The sequence below is a fragment of the Protopterus annectens genome, chromosome 4.part0 (assembly GCF_019279795.1).
Source record: "Protopterus annectens isolate FY-2018-M chromosome 4.part0, PAN1.0, whole genome shotgun sequence".
Classification (NCBI taxonomy): domain Eukaryota; kingdom Metazoa; phylum Chordata; order Ceratodontiformes; family Protopteridae; genus Protopterus; species Protopterus annectens.
This window is the reverse complement of record NC_056733.1, coordinates 1,261,867,733-1,261,887,394: the sequence shown is the minus strand read 5'-3', so window position 1 is coordinate 1,261,887,394 and position 19,662 is coordinate 1,261,867,733. Positions and strand designations below refer to the sequence as shown.

Genomic DNA, 19,662 nt, shown 5'->3' with positions numbered 1-19,662 from the left:
CCCAAACCAGTGGGCAGATGCTCAAAAACAAGTACTTTCCCTTCTCAATATCAGAGATATTCAACCTGTTTCAGTAGAACAAAGGGGACATGGTTTTTATTACAGACTGTTCTTAGTGCCCATAAAAGAGGGCTCTTGGTGCCCTATCCTGGATCTTTCTATTCTCAACACCTTTCTGGTGGACCCAAAATTCAAAATGCTTACACTGCAATAGCTCCTTCCTACTTTAGCTGAGGATGCCTGGTTAGTCACCCTAGACTTAAAAGAAGCTTATCTGCACATCCCCATAAGGGAGTCTTGCAGGAAATATCTACTTTTCAGGGCAGGCTGTATGCACTATCAGTTCTCTGCACTTCCCTTTGGCTTATCTACTGCACCCAGAGTAGTCACAAAGTGCCTGCCTCCAGCCATTGCATTCTGCAGGCAGAGAAGTATTCAAATTTACCCATATTTGGACGATTGCCTGATTCAGGCGGACAGCCAGGAATTGCTACTTCAGCACCTGGCATTTGTAAAGAGACTCCTAACTTCTCGGGGTACACCATCAGTGAAAAGAAGATACAACTGGTGCCCAGTCAAAAGACTGTATTCCTGGGAGCATGTTTGAACACAACTTCCCAGATGGCATTCCTCATTCCAGAGAAACAGGTCTGTTTGACAAACTGCTTCAAACTAATGGCCACCAAAACCCAGCTATCTGCAAGGCAAATACTGCAAGCCCTAGGGTTCATGGCCTCATGCATTCTGTTAATTCCATATGCAAGACTGCATATGAGGAAACTTCAATGGTACTTAAAAAGTTTCTGACACCAACATTCTCAGGACCTGCAAACAGTGATTCCTATCATGCCAGAGTTCCTGTGGTGGGCAGAGGCATGCAACCACAACAAGGGCTTTCTTTCAATCAATCCCCCGCGCCCAAATCCTGACAACGTACTCATCAGACTATACATGGAGGGGGGGGGGGTTCACATGGTTGGCAAATGCATTCAAGGCAAATGGAGCCCAAGACGAATCCCCCTGCATATCAGTCAAAAAGAGATGCTAGCTGTACAGAATGCTCGACAGCTTTCAAGTACCTTATCCTTCCAGGACAGTTTCTGATAAAGACAGATAACACCACAGTCATGTGGTACATAAACAAGCAGGGGGGAACTCATTCCTAGCCACTCTGCAGGTTAGCCATGGCCCTGTGGAAGACAGCTTTGAGCAACCAAGTGCACCTGCTAGCGCAATTCCTGCCAGGCAAACAAAATTCACTGGCAGACAACTTAAACAGGAATCTACTAGACCCACACGAATGGAAACTGGAAACCAGCTCCTTCAAACTTCTAATCCAGAGGTGGGGGACGGTGGGAGACACCAGAGGTGGACCTCTTTGCCTCCCCCCAATACCATCAGTTGAGCAGATTTTGCACCAGACATCCTCACAGCAGATCACGGAAGGCAGATGCCCTATTTTTTTCATGGAATAGCCTCTCAATTTATGCATTTCCTCCTCTGCCCCTTCTCTCAAAAGAACTACTCAAGATCAAACAGGACAGGCCAAGGACAATCCTTATTGCCCCAGACTGGCCACACAGCACTGGTACCCACTCCTCTGTAGTCTGACGGCAGTGCCTCCCTGGCACCTACATCAGACTCCCTCCATGCTCTCCCAGCAGGAGGGACAGATTGTGCATCCACGGCTACAAACCCTAAACCTTTCAGCCCGGCTTATCCCCTGAATACACCATCTGCAACCCTCAGGTGTTGGGCGTCATCCTTGAAGGCAGAAGGCCTAGTACTAGGAAATCCTGTTATGAAAAGTGGAAAAGATATTGTTCCTGGAGTCAGGCTCAAGGAAAGGACACAGCCGTGCCCACCTTACCTCAAATCCTGGATTACCTAGCAGAGCTGCTCCACAGAGGCCTATCCGTTTCATCCATTAAGATTCATGCCTCTGCCATCTCAGCTCATTATAATACTGAGCCTCCTCTCTTTTCTCACCCCCTCATCAAACAGTTCCTGAGAGGAGACAACAATTTAAGGCCCCCTAGGAGAGCTCCCACCCCAGCCTGGGACCTTAACTTTGTACTGGAGAAGCTCACGCAGCAGAGTTAAAATTCCTCTCTTGGAAAACAGCCTTACTTCTAGCCATCACTTTAGCAAGAAGAGTATCTGAGTTACAGGCACTAATGGCTGTGGAACCCTTCCTTATTTTCAACGGTGACAGGGTTTCCCTCAGGACTAATCCATCATTTATGCCAAAGGTGGTATCCAGTGTAGCTTTAAACCAATCCATTCATTTGTCAATCTAATCCTCAGAATAAAGGGGAAAGGATCCTGCACTCCTTGGACATACACAGACATCTTAGGTTCTACCTTGACAGGACAAAACCTTTCAGAAAAGCTGACCAGCTTCTAGACAGCTTTGCTATAGGGGCAGAGGTCAAGGCCATTTCAAAGCAAACCATTTCCAAATGGATAGCACACTGCAACCATTTCTGCTACAAACACCATGGAAAGCCTACCCCACAGGGGATCAGAACTCATTCCACTAGGGCTACCTCAACCTGTACAGCATTTCTCAGGGGAGTCCCTACCAGGGACATCTTGGAAGTTGCAACCTGGAGTTCAGTGCACACCTTCACCAAACATTACAACTTACCTATCTTTTCTAAATCCAGAGCTGGGTTTGCTACAGCAGTCTTACAAGGCCTGTTAGCCAGCCCTAAAACTTCTTGACTGCCTCCACCCTTCCTCAGCTTTGGGAATCAACCCATGTGTGATGACGGCAACAGTGTGAAACACAAAGAGCATAGTACAGTTGTGTACACTTACTGTAAATTTAGATGTTCGAGTGCATTCACTGTTGCAGTCCTGGTTTCCCTCCCTCCAGCTCCCTGGTCCTTTCTATACTTTCTGCCTATCTGTTTTTTGGCCATATTTTATGGCAGGGAGTATTTACTTTTTACTGGAGGTGTTCCACACCATGTAATAGCTTCCTATTTTGAGGGCTCATGACATTTGGGGCAAGAAAAAGTGATGTAATGGCATTGGCTGCATGTTTTATACCCTTGACACCCTGATGTCATGGAAGAGGCAACAGCATCCGACGCAGAAATCCAAAAACTCTGGTATTCAGGCTGAGTGAGGGTTACCTGCAGGCAGATAACCCAAGTGTGATGACTGCAACAGTGAATACACTCGAACATCTACATTTGTGGCAAGTGTAAACAACTGTACTTTCTGAAAGTAAACTTATCATAACAGTAGAGGTTTGAATAGACCACTGTTGCTGTAGGAACATCCTCCGTTTTCCAACTTCTTTTATATTTTATGCCAGGTTGTGTATATTTTTCCCTTTCTCTGTCTCCTAGCATATACTTAGCTAGCAGGGGTCTAGCCTTCCTTTCTCTGAGCCAGGAAAGCTATGCAGGTTTGGCACCCTAACCACAGATTTAATGTGGCTCTCTTTAAGCCTTGTAGTGGTTAGGGCATCTGAAAGAAACTATAAACCTTTGAGAGATGGCCAGTTGTCCTGTCCTTGGTAGGATAGCTTAGGCTGCTGTAACAGTGACTTATTTGAACATCTACTGGTATGGAAAGTTTACTTACACAACTGTACTTTCATTGTATAGTAGTGTGCCACACATCTTCAGCTGTACTTCTACCTGGGCTTCAGCTCTTCAAACTAAGAGCCTTCCTTACACAGTTATTGCTTTATTGACTTAAGCTGTATTTCAAAATGCCTAATGAATTATTGTCCTTTTTTTGGATTTAATATCATATATTTCTGTTAAGTTTTATGTTTTTCTTTTTATTTTGTTTGAGTTATATTTTTGCTCTCTTGTTGCCTTAATCTACTCTGTATTAATTACTTATAGGTTCATAAGTAAGTATTAGCCTGCTGCCCTTTTGGGCTATTATAAGCCTAGCCAATATCTATTTTGGTGCTCAACTTAACCTATCATATTTGATGTTAGATTAACATTACCCATCCCATGGTCGAAAATTATTTAATAATATTACCATAGATAATTTTAGGGGACCCGTGCACAGGATAAAGCATTTAGGAGTTGCATGTGTCCATTAATTCTACAGAAGGCAGTCTTGGAGTATATTTTCTGGTTCCCATACATAAATCCAAATTGAGCTTGAATATAGCCAGGGATGACCTTTGTTTTATGTGGGGAGTCTGTTCTAGAACTGTGGCATCATCTGCAAGATATACCTATCTCTCCAAACCATTTTGTTGATGTCGCAGAATAGGTTTAAATCCCCAGACTGAGTATTTCTAATGCCATTTGACTTGCTGATGTGCAGTAAATCCATAAGGTTTGGGTTGGAGGATGCCTTGTACGCTAGACATAGGTCACCTCTTAGCAGTCTGTAAGATACCGAATATAGTGTCAGGACTTTGATTCAGTCCATGTAGGACATGTTGTTTAAGCCTTTTACCCTTTTAGTAAGGCATATCTGTGGGTCTTCCAGTTGTTGCATTTGTCTGGACAGGTACATGCCAAAGGAGGCATTATACTCAATGATTGGCCTAATGAGGGATGGGTAAAGGTGGCAATGACATCCCTTAATCTAAACACAATCATCTCTTTGTTTTTTAGCTTTGCAGCATAGAAGGACTTTTTTAAAACAATGCTGACATGTTGGTCAGTAGTTAGATCACTGTCTACAAAATATCCCAAATAACTGGGTCAGCTCTTAGGGGTGTATTGTCATTGTGGTAGTTTTCCAGGGTAGATGCGCTCCCAAAAGATACAGTAATGCATTTTTTGTCATTTAATTTCTGTTCATCATTTTGGCACCAGTTATTTATTTGAGACAAAACGTCCTGCAGAATGGCTAAGCAATTGCTGATTCAACGACTGTGCCCGACTTACAGTCATCTACAATCTGAGTCAGCCAGAACCCTTTGACTCTTATTTCCCATTTGCTATATTTTCCCTTCTCCTATTTTTTCTTCTGTACTGTACATCTACTCTTCTTTCCTTATCCAATCTCTCTCACACTTCTCAAAAACAATCCATCCTTTTACAGTTTCCCTTCTTACTTGTTTCTTTCACTCATGCTAAACCCCATTCCTCATGTATAATTTCTGACTGCACATTTTGATACCCAGTCTTTTAGTCTTTATTCCTACTTGACTTTCCTTTCATTGACTTTAACATCTTTATTTTGCCTTCCCCTTTCTGTAGCTTGCCTTTTCTGTTTTGTTGAAGTTGTCAGGTATATGGTCTGGTGTGGGTGGGCGACAGCAGGTTCTCTGGAGTTTGACAGTATGAGATAAGATTATTTATTTTTATGTTATGGTAAGCTGATTGAATTGATGAATTATTTGCTTATAACCGTTGTTTTGGAGAGTATATTATGTATCTTTCAAAGTAGTTGATCATACATAAATTTGGACTTGTAGAACTTTTGCAGGACATGCTTATTTTTATTATTTTTTTTTTTATTAATAGTTGCACAGAATTTCATAAAATGTTAAAAACATTGTTTTGGCCTATTATTTTTAGCTTGTAGTTGTGTAATTTGAATTAATCACATACGACTGTGTTAGTTTTTAGTTTAGATTGCTGGTTTTCACTTTATGTTCTAGTATCTTGTAGTATAGTTCCGCAGTGGTTTAGATTTGTAGATTTTGCAGGTTTAATTTCTAATATGTATATATAAACACTTGGAAAGATGTTTAAGGCATATTACTTTAGGCTAACTATTTAAGTTGTTATTTTTTTAATTTTTGAAGACTTATATTCTTAAGTGTGAAGCAACTTTGTTGTGCCTTTGTATGGTATGTGGTTTCCCCTTAATATTTACTTATTTCAGTTTCATTTTTAGTTTTACATTTTAACTTCTGAAGTAGTTTTAAGGTACAAAGCAACCTTATGTTGTAGTTAACTCCACTGGTTTAGGGGATAAAGCACTTACTGAGAACTAGGTCACCAAAGTTCAGTTAGCATCTCAGGTACCTGTTGGAGCTGGTGTTGGGAGAAGATAGGGGTGAAGAGGCTAATGCCTTCTTGCCTCTGCTTGGAGGGAGAGACACATGCCAGGAAAGCATGCCTTTGCCATTGCTTTGTGTAGCCAGTGGTGAGCACAGGAAATAAGTTGCATTGTAGGCATGTGAGTTAGGACCTAGATAGGTGAAGTGTAACAATGTAGGTGAAGCCATATCCTTGAAGCATAACTCTGACCCATCTCTTGGTCTATGTAGCAGCTTCCTCTCCCTATCTGCCTGAACATTTTAAAAGGACTTATTGCCTTATTTTTCCCTGCCACACAATATAAACTTATCACCTTCATTAGTAGGAACTCCTGCCTGTTAAACTCGTCTTTTCTCTTCTACCAACACCACACCTGTCACCATATTTTTCCACTACTTTTTGCAGTTGTTCCTTTGCATCAGGCTGTAGTTTTTCCTAAGTTTTTGTAACTCTTGCCTAAAATCTTCCATCACAAATGTCTTCCCTGATAAAGTTCCCATGCTGATTGTTTGTCATTCGCAAACCATTAGATTCAATTTATCTTCAATTTTATTTAGTTGTTTTGACATCAAAACATGAAATGCAAATCTTGTAAGTCTTGCCTAAAATCTTCCATCACAAATGTCTTCCCTGATAAAGTTCCCATGCTGATTGTTTGTCATTCGCAAACCATTAGATTCAATTTATCTTCAATTTTATTTAGTTGTTTTGACATCAAAACATGAAATGCAAAGTAATAGTAAAACATAAAATAGCAGACAACTGAATATGTATTTATTTTATTTATTTATTTTACATTTGTTGACCGGGCTAGTCTGGCTGGATACATGTCAATTTTCAGCAGACGCCCGAGGAGAAAAGCTCCACTATATACTAGTAAAAACATTCAAAAAGGACAATAAAAGAAACAAAAGAAACAAAAATTATAAGAATGTAAAGAACAAATTCAATGTAGTGTAGTTACATTTACAGTAGCACGTTAAGATAGGTAAACAAAACAAAGGAGAAATACAGAGGGGATCCATGATCCCATATTTTTTCATGACAACTATAAGAATCAAAAATATTTACAATATTAAGAATTATGATAAACAATTAGTGCCTGGGCACTAGTTCTAGGAAACAGAAATTGCACAGCAGGGTTGATTAATAGGTTTAAAAACAAGGTGAGATGACATGTTGCAGTAATATATCTTATAAAAGGAGAAAGTGACCTTGTAGAGAAAAAAGAAAGTCCATTTGAGAGATAGGCGAGCTGCAGAGGGTTAGTATTGAGAGAAGAAGGAGAAGTAATGAAGAGAGGTATAAAGAAAGTTAGATGGGCGGTCAGTCTGGATTCAAGCAAGGGCATAGCCAGTGGGATTTGAGATAGTATCTTAGTTGTTTCTTAAAAAGTTGTGATGAGCCCAAAGTAGTCAATTCTGTGGGGAGTTTATTCCAGTATGGGCCAATAGTATTGGTGAACAAGGAGTCACCTGCCTTATTGTGTGACTTGAGAGTGGCTACTAGCAGTTTGTTTGCAGAGCGAAGGGAAGAGAGATTCTTGTAGGGGGCCACAAGGTTATTGAGTATGGGTGTATTAGTAGGGTAATGGAGAATTTTATATGTGATGACTAATTGATGTAATAGAATAAGATGTTGAAGTTCAAGCCAATCAAGCATTTTGAGATTAACACAATGATGTGTGCGAAATGGGGAACCTCTAGCAAACCTAGCAATGCTGTGGTAGGCTGTGGCAAGTTTCTGAAGGTTAGATTTAGAGAGGTTGATAAAAGTTGGGGAGGCATATAGTAATGTGGAGATGAGATGAGTTTGGGCTAGGGACACTTTAGCAGTTGTTGTTAGAAAGGGCTTAAGTCTGTAGAGGGCTCCTATCTTTTTATTAACAGTTTTGATAGTAAGGTCAATATGGGTGTCAAAGTTCAGTTGATTATCTATTATTACACCTAGTAGTTTAGTGGATAAATCAGGTGAGATGATAGTACCGTTGGTAGATGTAATAGAAAAGGAGAGAGGGGCTGACTTAAGGGTTGCAGAGAATGTGAGTAATTTGTTTTTTTTGGGATTAAGGAGGAGACAGATATGTTGGAACCAGTTTTCTGCTGCTGTGAAGACTTTTTGGGTGGAGGAATAAAGTTCAGCTGGAGATGCAGCAGAACAGACGAGAGTTGAATCATCTGCATACTGAATACATGTGGATGTTGGGAAAGAGGAGGACAGGTTATTTATAAATTTAGAGACGAGAAGGGGGCCTAAGATGGATCCTTGGGGGACCCCTATTAGGACTGGGAGCTGAGAAGATAGGTGGTTTTCCCAAAGGACTGCCTGTTTTCTTTCTGTCAGATATGACTCAAACCAGCGCAAAGCTAAAGAGTCAAGAGCAAGAGATTGTAGTGTGTCTAGCAGAAGTTTATGATTCACCATATCAAAGGCTTTAGAGAGGTCAAGAAATAATGCTGAGGAGTAAAGGTTGTTATTGCGATTTTTGTTGATAGTGTCTGTGAAGGAGAGGAGAGCAGTAGAAGTACTATGAAAAGGTCTAAAACCATGTTGGGAGTCTGCATGAAGGTTATTTAGTAGAAGGTGGTTAAGAAGTTGATGGTGAATACAGCGTTCCATAATTTTAGATAGTGGCGATAGTAAGGCTATAGGGCGGAAATTAGTTCGTTAGTGTTACCTCCTTTGTGCAGTGGAATAATGTGGGAAACTTTCCAGAGGGAAGGAATAGTAGATTCGGTTATTGTTCTGTTGATTAAGATGGAGACCGGGTAAGCTAGTTCAGCAGCAGCTAGTTGGAGATAGTCAGCTGAAAGTTGGTCGGCCGAAGGAGTACATGGTTTGAGTTTTGAGAGTAGCTTATGTATATAGGTTGTGGAGACTGTGTCAAGTTTTAGAGTGGCGCTGTTGGTAAGAGGAGAGGTCTTTTGAAGGGAGGCGGGGGGAACCATAGTTTTTGCTAGTGAGGTGACTGTTTCAGAGAAGAAGTTGTTAAAAGTGTTGGCTATTGTAGTGGGAGGGGTCTGGGCTAGGTTAGCAGGAGTGGGTGTTTTGGTATTCCCTGGATGGAGCAGTTTATTGATTCCTGTCCAGAAATTTTTGGGGTTATGATTTTGGTTTTGTTGATATTGAAGGTAGAAGTTTTTTTTATCAAGGAGGGTCAGTTTTTTGCAATATTTCTAAGTTGTCGGAAGTTTTGCTGATCTGTAGGGTTTTTAGTAGTTCTCCATTTTGTCCAGAGTTTATTTCTTAATAGCATAGTTTGCTTAGTTTCCTTAGAGAGCCATGGAGCAGCTTTGGACCTTATTCTAACTAAGAGTGAGGGGGCGTGATGCTCAAGAATTTGGAGGAATGTGTTGTTGAATAGAGTAACGGCCTCATCAAGTGGGAGGTATTTAAGAGCTGACCAGTTATATTCTTTGAGTTTGTTAAGGAAACTTGGAAGGTTAAATCTTTTCTTGTTACGTATAGTACGATAGGTAGCCTGTTTGAGGTTGTTGTTTTTTTTGTTTAGTGATGTAGGTGAGAAGATGGTTGCTGATATTGTCAGGGAGTATTCCAGTTTTATATGAGGTGGGATTACTGTTGACCAATATCCAGTCCAAGATGGTCTGTTTATTGGTAGATTTGTGAATTCTAGCAGGGGTGTTTATGGTTTGTTGAAAGTTAAAGAGGTTGAGGTGTGTAATGTGTTTGGGGGATATGCAGGAGTTCCAATCAATATTGAAGTCTCCTAAAATTATGGTTTCTTGTGGAAAGGTAGAGGAGAGCCAGCTAAGGATGTTTTCAAGTGAATCTAGGTTGTTGCCTGGAGGGATGTAGGAACATATTATATAGATGGCTTTGCTTTTATTTACTTGGAGTTTGCTGCAGAGTATTTCAGCATTAGCAGGGGAGGGAAGGAGGCAGTGAGTCAATTGAGGTCACCTGCAGGTCTGATTTATAGAATAAAGCAACTCCCCCTCCCTTTTTGTTTAGACGATCTAGTCTTAAAATGCTGTAGCCAGGAGGAGATATTAAGTTGTCTTTGGTACCTGGTTTAAGCCAAGTTTCCGTGAGATAGAGGATATCAAATGAGTAGAGGTCTATTAAAGCATGGAGTTGTGTTATTTTATTGTTCACGCTACGAATATTTAGATGCGCTATTGAAAGGGAGTTTGGAGAGAAAGGTGAATTTAGGTTGTTAGTTGCAGGGTCTGGGATGGTATGGAGTAGGGAGTTATCTGGGCCCGGGTTAGGGTGAATGTCCCCATGTAACAGTAAGAGTGTTTGTGGTGTTGGGAATATTGTTGAGTTTTTGGAGGGTATTAGGTAGAGCTTTCTGGTGATGTGATACCTGTTATGGGCTACTCTGTGATAGTGAGGTGGAAGGTAAGGGCAGGAGGACAGGAGGTTAATATGGATTTGTTCAGCTATAGGACGGATAGAGCTAGTATGTTTAGATAAATTGGGTGCTCTGCTAAGGGTAAGGTGCTCGTAGGAAGTGAGGGTATGGCATAAAGGAAGGAAAATCAGCAGTAGCAGTAAGTGAGGTAGTTTAAATATGAAGGTCATAGTGGGTGTGATAGGTTTAGAAAGGTTGGTAATGAGTAGTAGTGTGATGGAAGGGAGCAGGGTGAGGCAATTAGATAAGAGTGAAAAGCTTAAAAGTGATAATTAGGCAATAAAGTAGATTGGGTGTGAACTAGTAGTGGGTGTGGTTGGGTAAGTATATGATTAGGGCCTCTGGGGGTGGGTGGGAATTGGGGGTAGGGTAGGGGAGCGGAGTGAGCCCGCTGGGCGAACGGAGCGGACTGGAGCAGAGAGAGGTTGAGAAGCAATCAGTTTAACAGAGAGACTAAATTCTACAGGCTAATGGAAAGGTAAGAGAAACTTTTCTAGTACTACTAAACTGAAAGGTGGGGAGCAAATTTGTAACTGATGCTGGAGCAGGGATGGGAGTTTAAGCAGACAGTTAAAGAAGGAGAAGAGCCAGTAGCTATGGTAATGCTTGATAAGGGCTTGTCTAGATTCTGAAGCTCTCCCTCTAACCAGGATAAGACCCTATTCAACTTTGCGTTGGGTAAGGGGTAATTACTTGAGTCAAAAAATAGACGCAGGGATAACAGAGAAAGGCTGGACAACAGTGCTAGTGGATTTCTACTGCAAGTAAAAGATAGTTTACCATGGCAAGTAGTGTGCTGCCCTCTAGTGGTGAAAGAAGGGAGAGCACCAGCTCCACTAGGATAGGAGCTGGGGGGAGATATTTAAGACTAAGCTCGGGGGGGGTAGGTCCGCGAGTGTGCTGGTTATATTTTAATCCTAAAGATACTCTTGGATAAGACCTACACTGTGAGGCAGACCACAGACAGTCTAGGTAGTTCCTGTGGGGCTTCAAGGATAGGTTTCTCTTGTGTTCAGTTGGTTTTCAATATCCTTGTCAGGTAACTCAATAGAGGAACAAGCTGAGTCTTAACACAAGGCGTGGTAGCATAGCTTTAATAGCAGCAGTTCTAACGTGAGGGTCCTGATCATTAAAATACTCTCCAATTATTTTCTGCACATCCTTTGCTGCCAGACTTTCAGCTTCCTTTGTACTGAGTTTCTCCACAGAGCCAAGGCAGTCAATCATCTGCAAGCATTTACTTCTAACTCCGTGGGAAGTATCAGTCAGCCTCTTACATGCGATTTCAATCAGTTGGAGTCTGAGAGGCAAATTCTCCTGTAGCCGACTGCCAATAACCAAAAGGGTGTCAAGTAACTGGCTAAGAACCTGATTGGATTTTTCATTCTGTAATAGGTTTACAAATTGCACATAAATAAAAAGAAATTAAAAACACTTTTCATGTATCATCCGGCCCTTTCATATGCAGTGCCTCTTATTCATTTTTTGTGCCCTGTTTACCCACCCAGACACATCAGTCTTTTAACTGTCTTTCTTGCTGTCTGTCACACACCCAGAACACCCACGCATAATAACGTCTCCCTGATAATCTTGGATGCAGCCTTAAACTAGGTGGACTTCCCAAAATCTCAGGAGGAAGAACCCTGAGGTTACTACATTTAAGGAGCAAGGAGCAGCAATTCTATCTGCGTGAGCCACATGAGACTAGGAGATATCATTGTGGAGAGGCTGATCATTGACTCTAACTGGGAGGAAATTATGTCCAGTGGTGTCAAGCTTGCTGTGATCCATATGCACCCACCCACACATTGTACACTCTGAATACCCATTGTGATTGCTCCTTGCCTCATGGTACTGTGGCATCTGCCAATGATTGCTGAGGCGATGGAAGAAACACCTTCCCCTGAGGTAGGAGAGCTGGTAAGTCGCCACTTTTCCCTGAACATGACTGAAACTTTTACTTTGGCTTATTCTCATTACCAGACACTGGTCATCTCTCAAACAGGTGAATATTGTGCCTTTGTGCCACTGGGGTGTTGCAAATGTAAGTAAAATAATGGATGGCTCTCTTGGATTGCATTTAGAGCTGTTGCTTCACTAAGTTCAGTTCTGTGGTTCTTTTCTTGGTTGGTTTGTCTTTTTCAGTGAAATCTGCATGTCTTTCCTTCTTTATTGAGTCTATATGTCCTCCCTGTGTCCATGTAGGTTTTCACTGGATGTTTCATTTTCTTCACACATACCACACATGCTGTAGATGAATTATTTACTCTCCAAATTGATTTTTGGTGTGCATGTAGTGTGTATCCTGTGTTGAATTGGCCTATTGTCCAAAATTTGTTCTCTGCCTTAAACCCCTTGGTTGCTAGGATAGGTTATCTCTTTCCTATGAACCCGAGTAGCAAAGATGGTATTGGAAAATGAAGATCTCCAAATATTAACAAAAAGGATGCAAAAGGAGTGCTCAGGCAACTTTGAGTATTTCTGTACTTCACTGGGACCCAGTAATTCTGATGCATCCTTTAAGGTTGCTCTTTAGAGTGTTAAGAATGAACATTATTTTTATTCTTATCACCTATGTTTATTTCATTTGCAAACATCATGGATAGTATTGTATAGTTTGGTGAGAGAAATGAGTATAATTGTAGATTTACTAATGAGTGTAACTTTTAATTGTTGTTTTTGACCTTGAATGAAACATTTGATGTTTTCTCTTTTTTTCTCTAATTTGATCATGAGTCCAAGGAACCTGTAGAGTGGCCTTCTGAATTGGAGGTGATGTCTGAACACTGCATCACTAATAAACTTTTTTTGGGAGGTAAAATAGCTCATGATGTCTAATTGCTTTTGTAAATGCTTTCAGTTCCACTTCTGTCTTTCTGTTTAATGACTTGCTATTTAATGTGATAAACACAGAAGATATTTCAGAAGTGTTTAATCTGAAGGGCTTATATGTAATAAATATCCACCTAAGCCATTGTCTCCTATTTGTAAATCAGTTGTAGAGGCATCTTTGAATCTGCTCCTGTGAAATATTTTCTTCTCCACCACATGATCTCTATGAAAGTAAAGAGGCCATGTTATTGTACCTATTATTATAAGTATTAGGCTGAGTTTAACTCTTCAGACAGAATCCCAGGAAGATAGCTACATAGGAATAGCTGTTCAAATTCTGTTAACTAATTAGATCCATTTTGTCCACAAATGTTCCTTTGTCAGTAGCTATACAAGATAGTATTTAATGAATAATTAGACAAATAGATTCATAGGTTAAATACAAGGCTAGATGCCCTTGCAGACCATTTTAAGCCTAACTAATTTCCCTTTTTGTGCTTGACTTGACTTATTCCATTTAGTGTTAGAATGGCCTTAACTGTGTCATGATCGATAATCATATATTACCCCTAGTGTGAATAACTGGGATCATGCCATAGATAATTTGAAGGAAGACACATGCATGCTATAAAGTATTTAGGAGCTGTCTGTGTCTAGTAGTAGCACAGGAGGCAGTCCTGGGGTAAATTTTCTTGTTTCCCATCCATAGATCCAACTTGCACTTAAATGTGGACAAGGATGACTTCATGTTGCAGGAGAGGTTTAGATCCCTAGACAGAGTATTTCCAATGCTATTTGCCTTGCTGATGTGCAATAAATCCATCAGTATTGTATCAGAGGATTCCTTGAATGCCAGATACAGGTCACCACTAGCAGTCTGTAGGATACTGAGTATAGTGACAGGGTCTATGTAAGACATATTTTTGAGACCTTGTATCCTTTTAGTAACATATCTCTGTGAGTGTTCCAGTTGTTGCATATGTCTGGACAGATATATATGCCAAAGGGTGCATTTTACTATATGATTGGCCTAATGAGGACTGAGTAAAAGGGGACAAAGACATCCTGAGATGAGGCTCCAACTATCTAGTTATACCTCTCTTCCACAGCACTCTTCAGCCTCCATCTCATTGTTTACACCCACTATTGCCTCCTATTACTCTCCTTCTCTTTTGCATTTTTTTCTTTATATATGTTATATCTACAGCTGTCCTCTTTCTTTTTTCAGCCTTCTCTCTGCTCCACATTCTTAGCATCCCATATTCTATGTAACTATTCAAATCCCTGCCTAATTATTTTTAATTATTTTTATTTTTTAATTCTTTTTATTCTTTTTATTTCCTTCTATAGCATAATTATATATACATATACCATCTATTCTCCATCATTGTCTTCAAGACTCATGTTTCTCATACGCAACAAATATGGTCCTCATCTTTTGATCCACACATCTACTCCTACTACTATTGTACCTTAAGTGCTATATGACACCTATCGCACCTGTTTCCAGCCGTTCACTATTACTATTACTTTTAGATTATTTGTCTTACCCCCATCTCATTTTCAGATACAAAATTCTTAACCCTTCTCCGAACCTATGTAAGGTAAAATTTAATTTTAATACTTGCATACCTAAACCCTCACTAGTGTATGCATACTGTAAAAAGATCATATGCAGCGATGTCCAGCCAAACCCAGGTCCCAACTGCTGCTCTTCTCCACCTCCTCCCTCTTCTACTGTAGTAACATCTACTAAAAATTTGAAAATCATATCCATGAATATTCAATTACTCCCCAGACATTATTATTCTCACAGAAGCTTGGCTCAAACCACATATAAAAGACTCTGAAATTCTTCCCCCTGGCTATACTATCATCTACTCTGACAGATTAAATAAAAAAGGTGGTGGTGTAGCAGTCATGTTTTCTAACCATATCTCTGTCTCTCCTTCTATTTTTCTACCTAGATTCCTCTCTGCTGAGATCCTTGTCTCTCACTGTAAAGTAATTGAGCATAAAACAATGTGTATAATTGCCCTGTATATTCCTCCAGGAAGTAACATCCCTATTCTGGAAGGCATCCTACAATAGGTATCTTGTTCCATTTCTCATGAATTAATAATTATTGGTGATGTCAATATTAACTGGAAAATATTCAATGGTTTCAAACAACTCATGACTTAACATACTCACTTCAACAAAGCTAATAGCACTGGGACTACTCTGGACTGGATCTCAACCCCAAACGTTTATGACTCTCCAAAAACCCTCCCAGACTCCCTCAGTGATCTCCATCCCACCTACGTTCAGGGACTAGCAACTCACCATCTCAAACAGCACCCTTATAACGACTGCCATAACCTCTTAAATTTCAATTCCAAAATCTTTAACGACATCCTTAATAATGTTAATTGATCCATCCTTTATTCCCTACAACTGGATAATGCTGTTCTAAAATTTAATGCAATATTTCTTGACATTCTCAATAGCCTCGCTCCTATAAGGAGAAAAAAAGAGTTAAATTCACCCAATCACCCTGGTTATCCCCTTCTAGCAGAAAATGATTGTATAAGAGAGACAAAGCTTGGAGAAACTGGCAAAAATTCAAATCTCAAGTGTAACTACAGACATGCAAACAACTTTGAAAAATGGCCAAAAAAAAAAAAAGTTACTGCTGATAAGAAATATTATTACTTCAACCCACAGGATAACCAAAAACTAAAACCCCCAAAATTTTGGTCCACTGTCAACAAACTATTACACCCTGAAACTCCTAGTACCCATAACCCTTGTCCGGACATCTCACCGTTAGAAACTGCTTGTAAATTTAGCTCCCATTTTATAGATTTAATAGCCACCCTCACCCAAAACTCCCTACAGAATCCTATCACGCCTGGCAAACTTCATAGCTCTAACAATGTAATTTTCAAATTAAAATCCATCTCTGCTTTTTATATAAAAAATGTATTACACAAACTTAAGCCCTGTTTACCTTCTGTAGACAATCTCCCATATGAATAGCTAGAGATTGCTGCCCCATCTTATTGTCTACCCAGTGTCTGTCTGGATCAGTCGATCCATTCAAGAATGATATGTCCTATCTTTATGGAAAAAAAATTTACATCATTCCTCTTCATAAAGGGGGAAACTCCAGTGAAATTTATTTATTTATTTTTATTTTAATTTTTTTAATTTTATTTTACATTTGTTGACCAAGATAATCCGACTGGATACATGTCCATTTTCAGCAGAGGCCTGGGGAGAAAAGCTCCAAACTTACAAACAGATAAAGACAAGCAAGTTACAGTATATGCACAAACATATCATATTAACATACAAGTTACAGTCTCACATTTCAAGCCTATGAAGAATACGGTTTATATTCAGAAATATATACAAATATCACCACATACTTAAAGGGACAATCCCAGGGATTTTTTGTTTTGATTCAGCCTTTGTTTACATTTCAGGTTTGCCTTTCTGAGCATGTTCACTTTTGGCTGAGGGTGAGGGGAGTGGGGGGAGAGTGCCTGTAGGAAGTTTCAAAGGTGTTAGTCAAATTCCATCTCAAATTGCAGTTGTACTGACAACAGCTCTCCCTCTGAGTCACTCACTAGTTTAATCTCTGTATTTTACCCATTGAGAAAAGTAGGCTTTCAGGTATTTTATGACCCGACTGCTGCTGATACTCTACAAAGCACATCAGTAATTCAAGGCTTTTAAAACGTTAGTAAACAGAGTTTTTTGTTTCTTTCATATTTTATTCTCTGGTGATTGTAAATCCTGGCCAACTACAACAATTTTATGACATGGCGGCTTTGTTGTACTGTACTGGCTCACCAGATGCGCAGTAACAAGGGCCACCCATATCCCAGCAGTAAGTTGATGTCACACTATACTCATGATTAAGCAATATGATGTGGTTTTCAGCTGCATAAATATTCATCAGGGTAAGGATGCACATACGTTCGGACTTGCCTATTCACTGAAACCAACACAGTTCAATTAGAGGATTGGAAATATACCTTTCAGTATTTAAACGAAAATGGATTCCTTGAACACCCCCCCCCCACCACCATCACCGTGTGAAATCCAAGTCGATGGTGCAGGACATTGCAATGCACTGTACAGATAGTTTTAAACAGGCAAAATGCCAACCTTACATCTTTAGAAGGACAGGTTAATGTTAAAATCTGTAATTTAACTTAAAGTTTAAATTAAAAAAGTTCAGAAGGTATTGATCTAGGTTGTTTAGCCCTGTATTGCAGTTATAAGACTGTAGGTCTGAAAATAATACAGTAATCCTGTCAAACATAGACAATGGGCAGCTGGGTTTATTCATTTACAGATTGCCATGACAAATAAATAATGAAGCATCATTGTTTTGCTGCTGTTTCACAATTTGTTTTTAAGTGAACCGCACACGTACACATTACCTCGGCAACTTCCCTCCTTGGCACAGTAAAGTACAGTTGTGTACACTTACCATAAATGTAGATGTTCGAGTGTATTCACTGTTGCAGTCATCACACCAGGGCCATCCTGCCAGGGGTAGCCCTCAGTCGGCCTGAACACCAGAGGTCCAGCACCTCCGCGTCGGTTGCTGTTGCCCTAGGACCGAGATCAGGCCGTCAGCAGTTCAACATCAGGTAGCCGACGCCAGTACATCAGTCTTTGTTCCAAAAAAGCCACCAACTCATTGGAATACACACGGCAAAACAACAATTTAATAAAAAAATAGTAAAAATATATAAAACATGTGAGCGCTTTCACAGAGTCCTCTCTACTTCCTCAGACATTCTTGCCCTAACTGTCAGGAGCCCCCAAATAGGGAGCTAGGTTATGGTGGAAGAACATCACCAGTAGAAAGTAAATACCAAAAATTCCCCTGTAAGGTGACAGAAAGAGAGAGAGAGAGAGAGAGAGAGACGAGGGGGGTGGAGGGTGGGAAACCAGGACTGCAACAGTGAATACACTCTAACATCTACATTTATGGTAAGTGTACACAACTGTACTATGTTCTTCATGTTTCACTGTTGCAGTTTTTACACTTGGGTTGATTTCCAAAGCTGAAGAAAAGGGTGGAGGCAGTCAAGAAGACTGGGGGATGGCTAGGATGCCCTGCAAGACTGCAGTAGCAAAGCCTGCCCTGGATTTCGAGAAGATAGGCAGGTGGTAATGCCTGGTGAAGGTATGAACAAAAGTCTATGTTGCAGCCTCCAGGATGTCCCTGGCGGGGACCCCTCCGAGAAAATCTGCAGAGGTGGAGGTTGCCCTGGTGGAATGCATCCTGACCCCCTTTGGGGTCGGTTTCCCATGCTCTTTGTAGCAGAAATGGATGCAGTGTGCTATCCATTTGGAGATTGTTTGTTTGGATATGGCCTTGCCCTTTGTCCCTGCTGTGAAGCTGACTAGCAATTGGTCAGTTTTTCTAAAAGATTTAGTCCTATCCAGATAGAATCTGAGCTGTCTGTGCACATGTAGAGAGTAGAGAATCCTTTCCCCCTTGTTTTGTGGGTTAGGGAAAAAGATGGGGAAATAAATGGACTGGTTGAGAGCTACATTGGACACTACTTTAGGCATGAAGGATGGGTTAGTCCTGAGGGAGACCCTGTCAGCATGGAAAATGATGAAAGGCTGTACAGCGTTGTAGCTGTGAAACTCTTCTAGCTGAAGTGTATGGCCAGAAGCAAGGCTGTTTTCCAGGAGAGGAATTTTAACTCTACTGAAGTTGCAAGTTCAAAGGGGGGTATGGTGAGCTTTTCCAACACAAAGTTAAGATCCCAAGCTGGGGTAGGAGCTGTTCTGGGTGGCCTTAAGTTGTTAGCCCCTTTTAGGAACTGTTTGATGAGAGGGTGTGAGAAGAGAGGTGGGTTCTGTGTTGTAATGAGCAGAGATGTCAGAGGCATGAATCCTAATATAAGAGAAGGACAGACCCCTGTGTAGTAGGTCTGCTAGGTAATCCAGGATGAGAGGTAGGGAGGGCTTGCTGTTTCGGTTCCCTTAGCCTTTTCCACTTGTCAGCATAGGATTTTCTAGTGCTGGGGCATCTGGCCTCACGTATAACATCTAGGACTTGTTTGCTTAGGCTGGCAGCTTAAGGAGAGGTCAGGGAATAAGCCAGGCTGCCACTTTGAGGGTATGCAATTGGGGATGCATGAATTCTGCATTCTTCTCGGTCAGGAGTGTTGGGAACTGAGGTTGGTTCCATGGTGGCAGGTGTGACAGGCTGCGCAGCAGTGGGTACCAGTGTTGGCATGGCCAGGTTTTTTCTCCCTTATTTTGAGCAGTACCCTTGAAATGACTGGTAGAGGGGGAAATGCATAGACTGAGAGGTTTACTCATTGGAATAATAGAGTATCCACTTTCCAGGTCTTGCTGTGAGTTCCTTGGTGCAGAATTTGCTGAGCTGATGATTAGAGTGGGAGGCAAAGAGGTCCACCTTCAGGGTGCCCCATTTCTGAG

The 19,662-nt window shown here is 40.8% G+C and overlaps 1 protein-coding gene across 1 annotated transcript in view; it reads left to right on the top strand.

The window, feature by feature from the left end:
• Positions 1-19,662, top strand: part of ARHGAP26 (Rho GTPase activating protein 26) — a 3,815,868-nt gene that overhangs the window by 3,118,361 nt on the left and 677,845 nt on the right. The gene's annotated exons all lie outside the window — the stretch shown is intronic.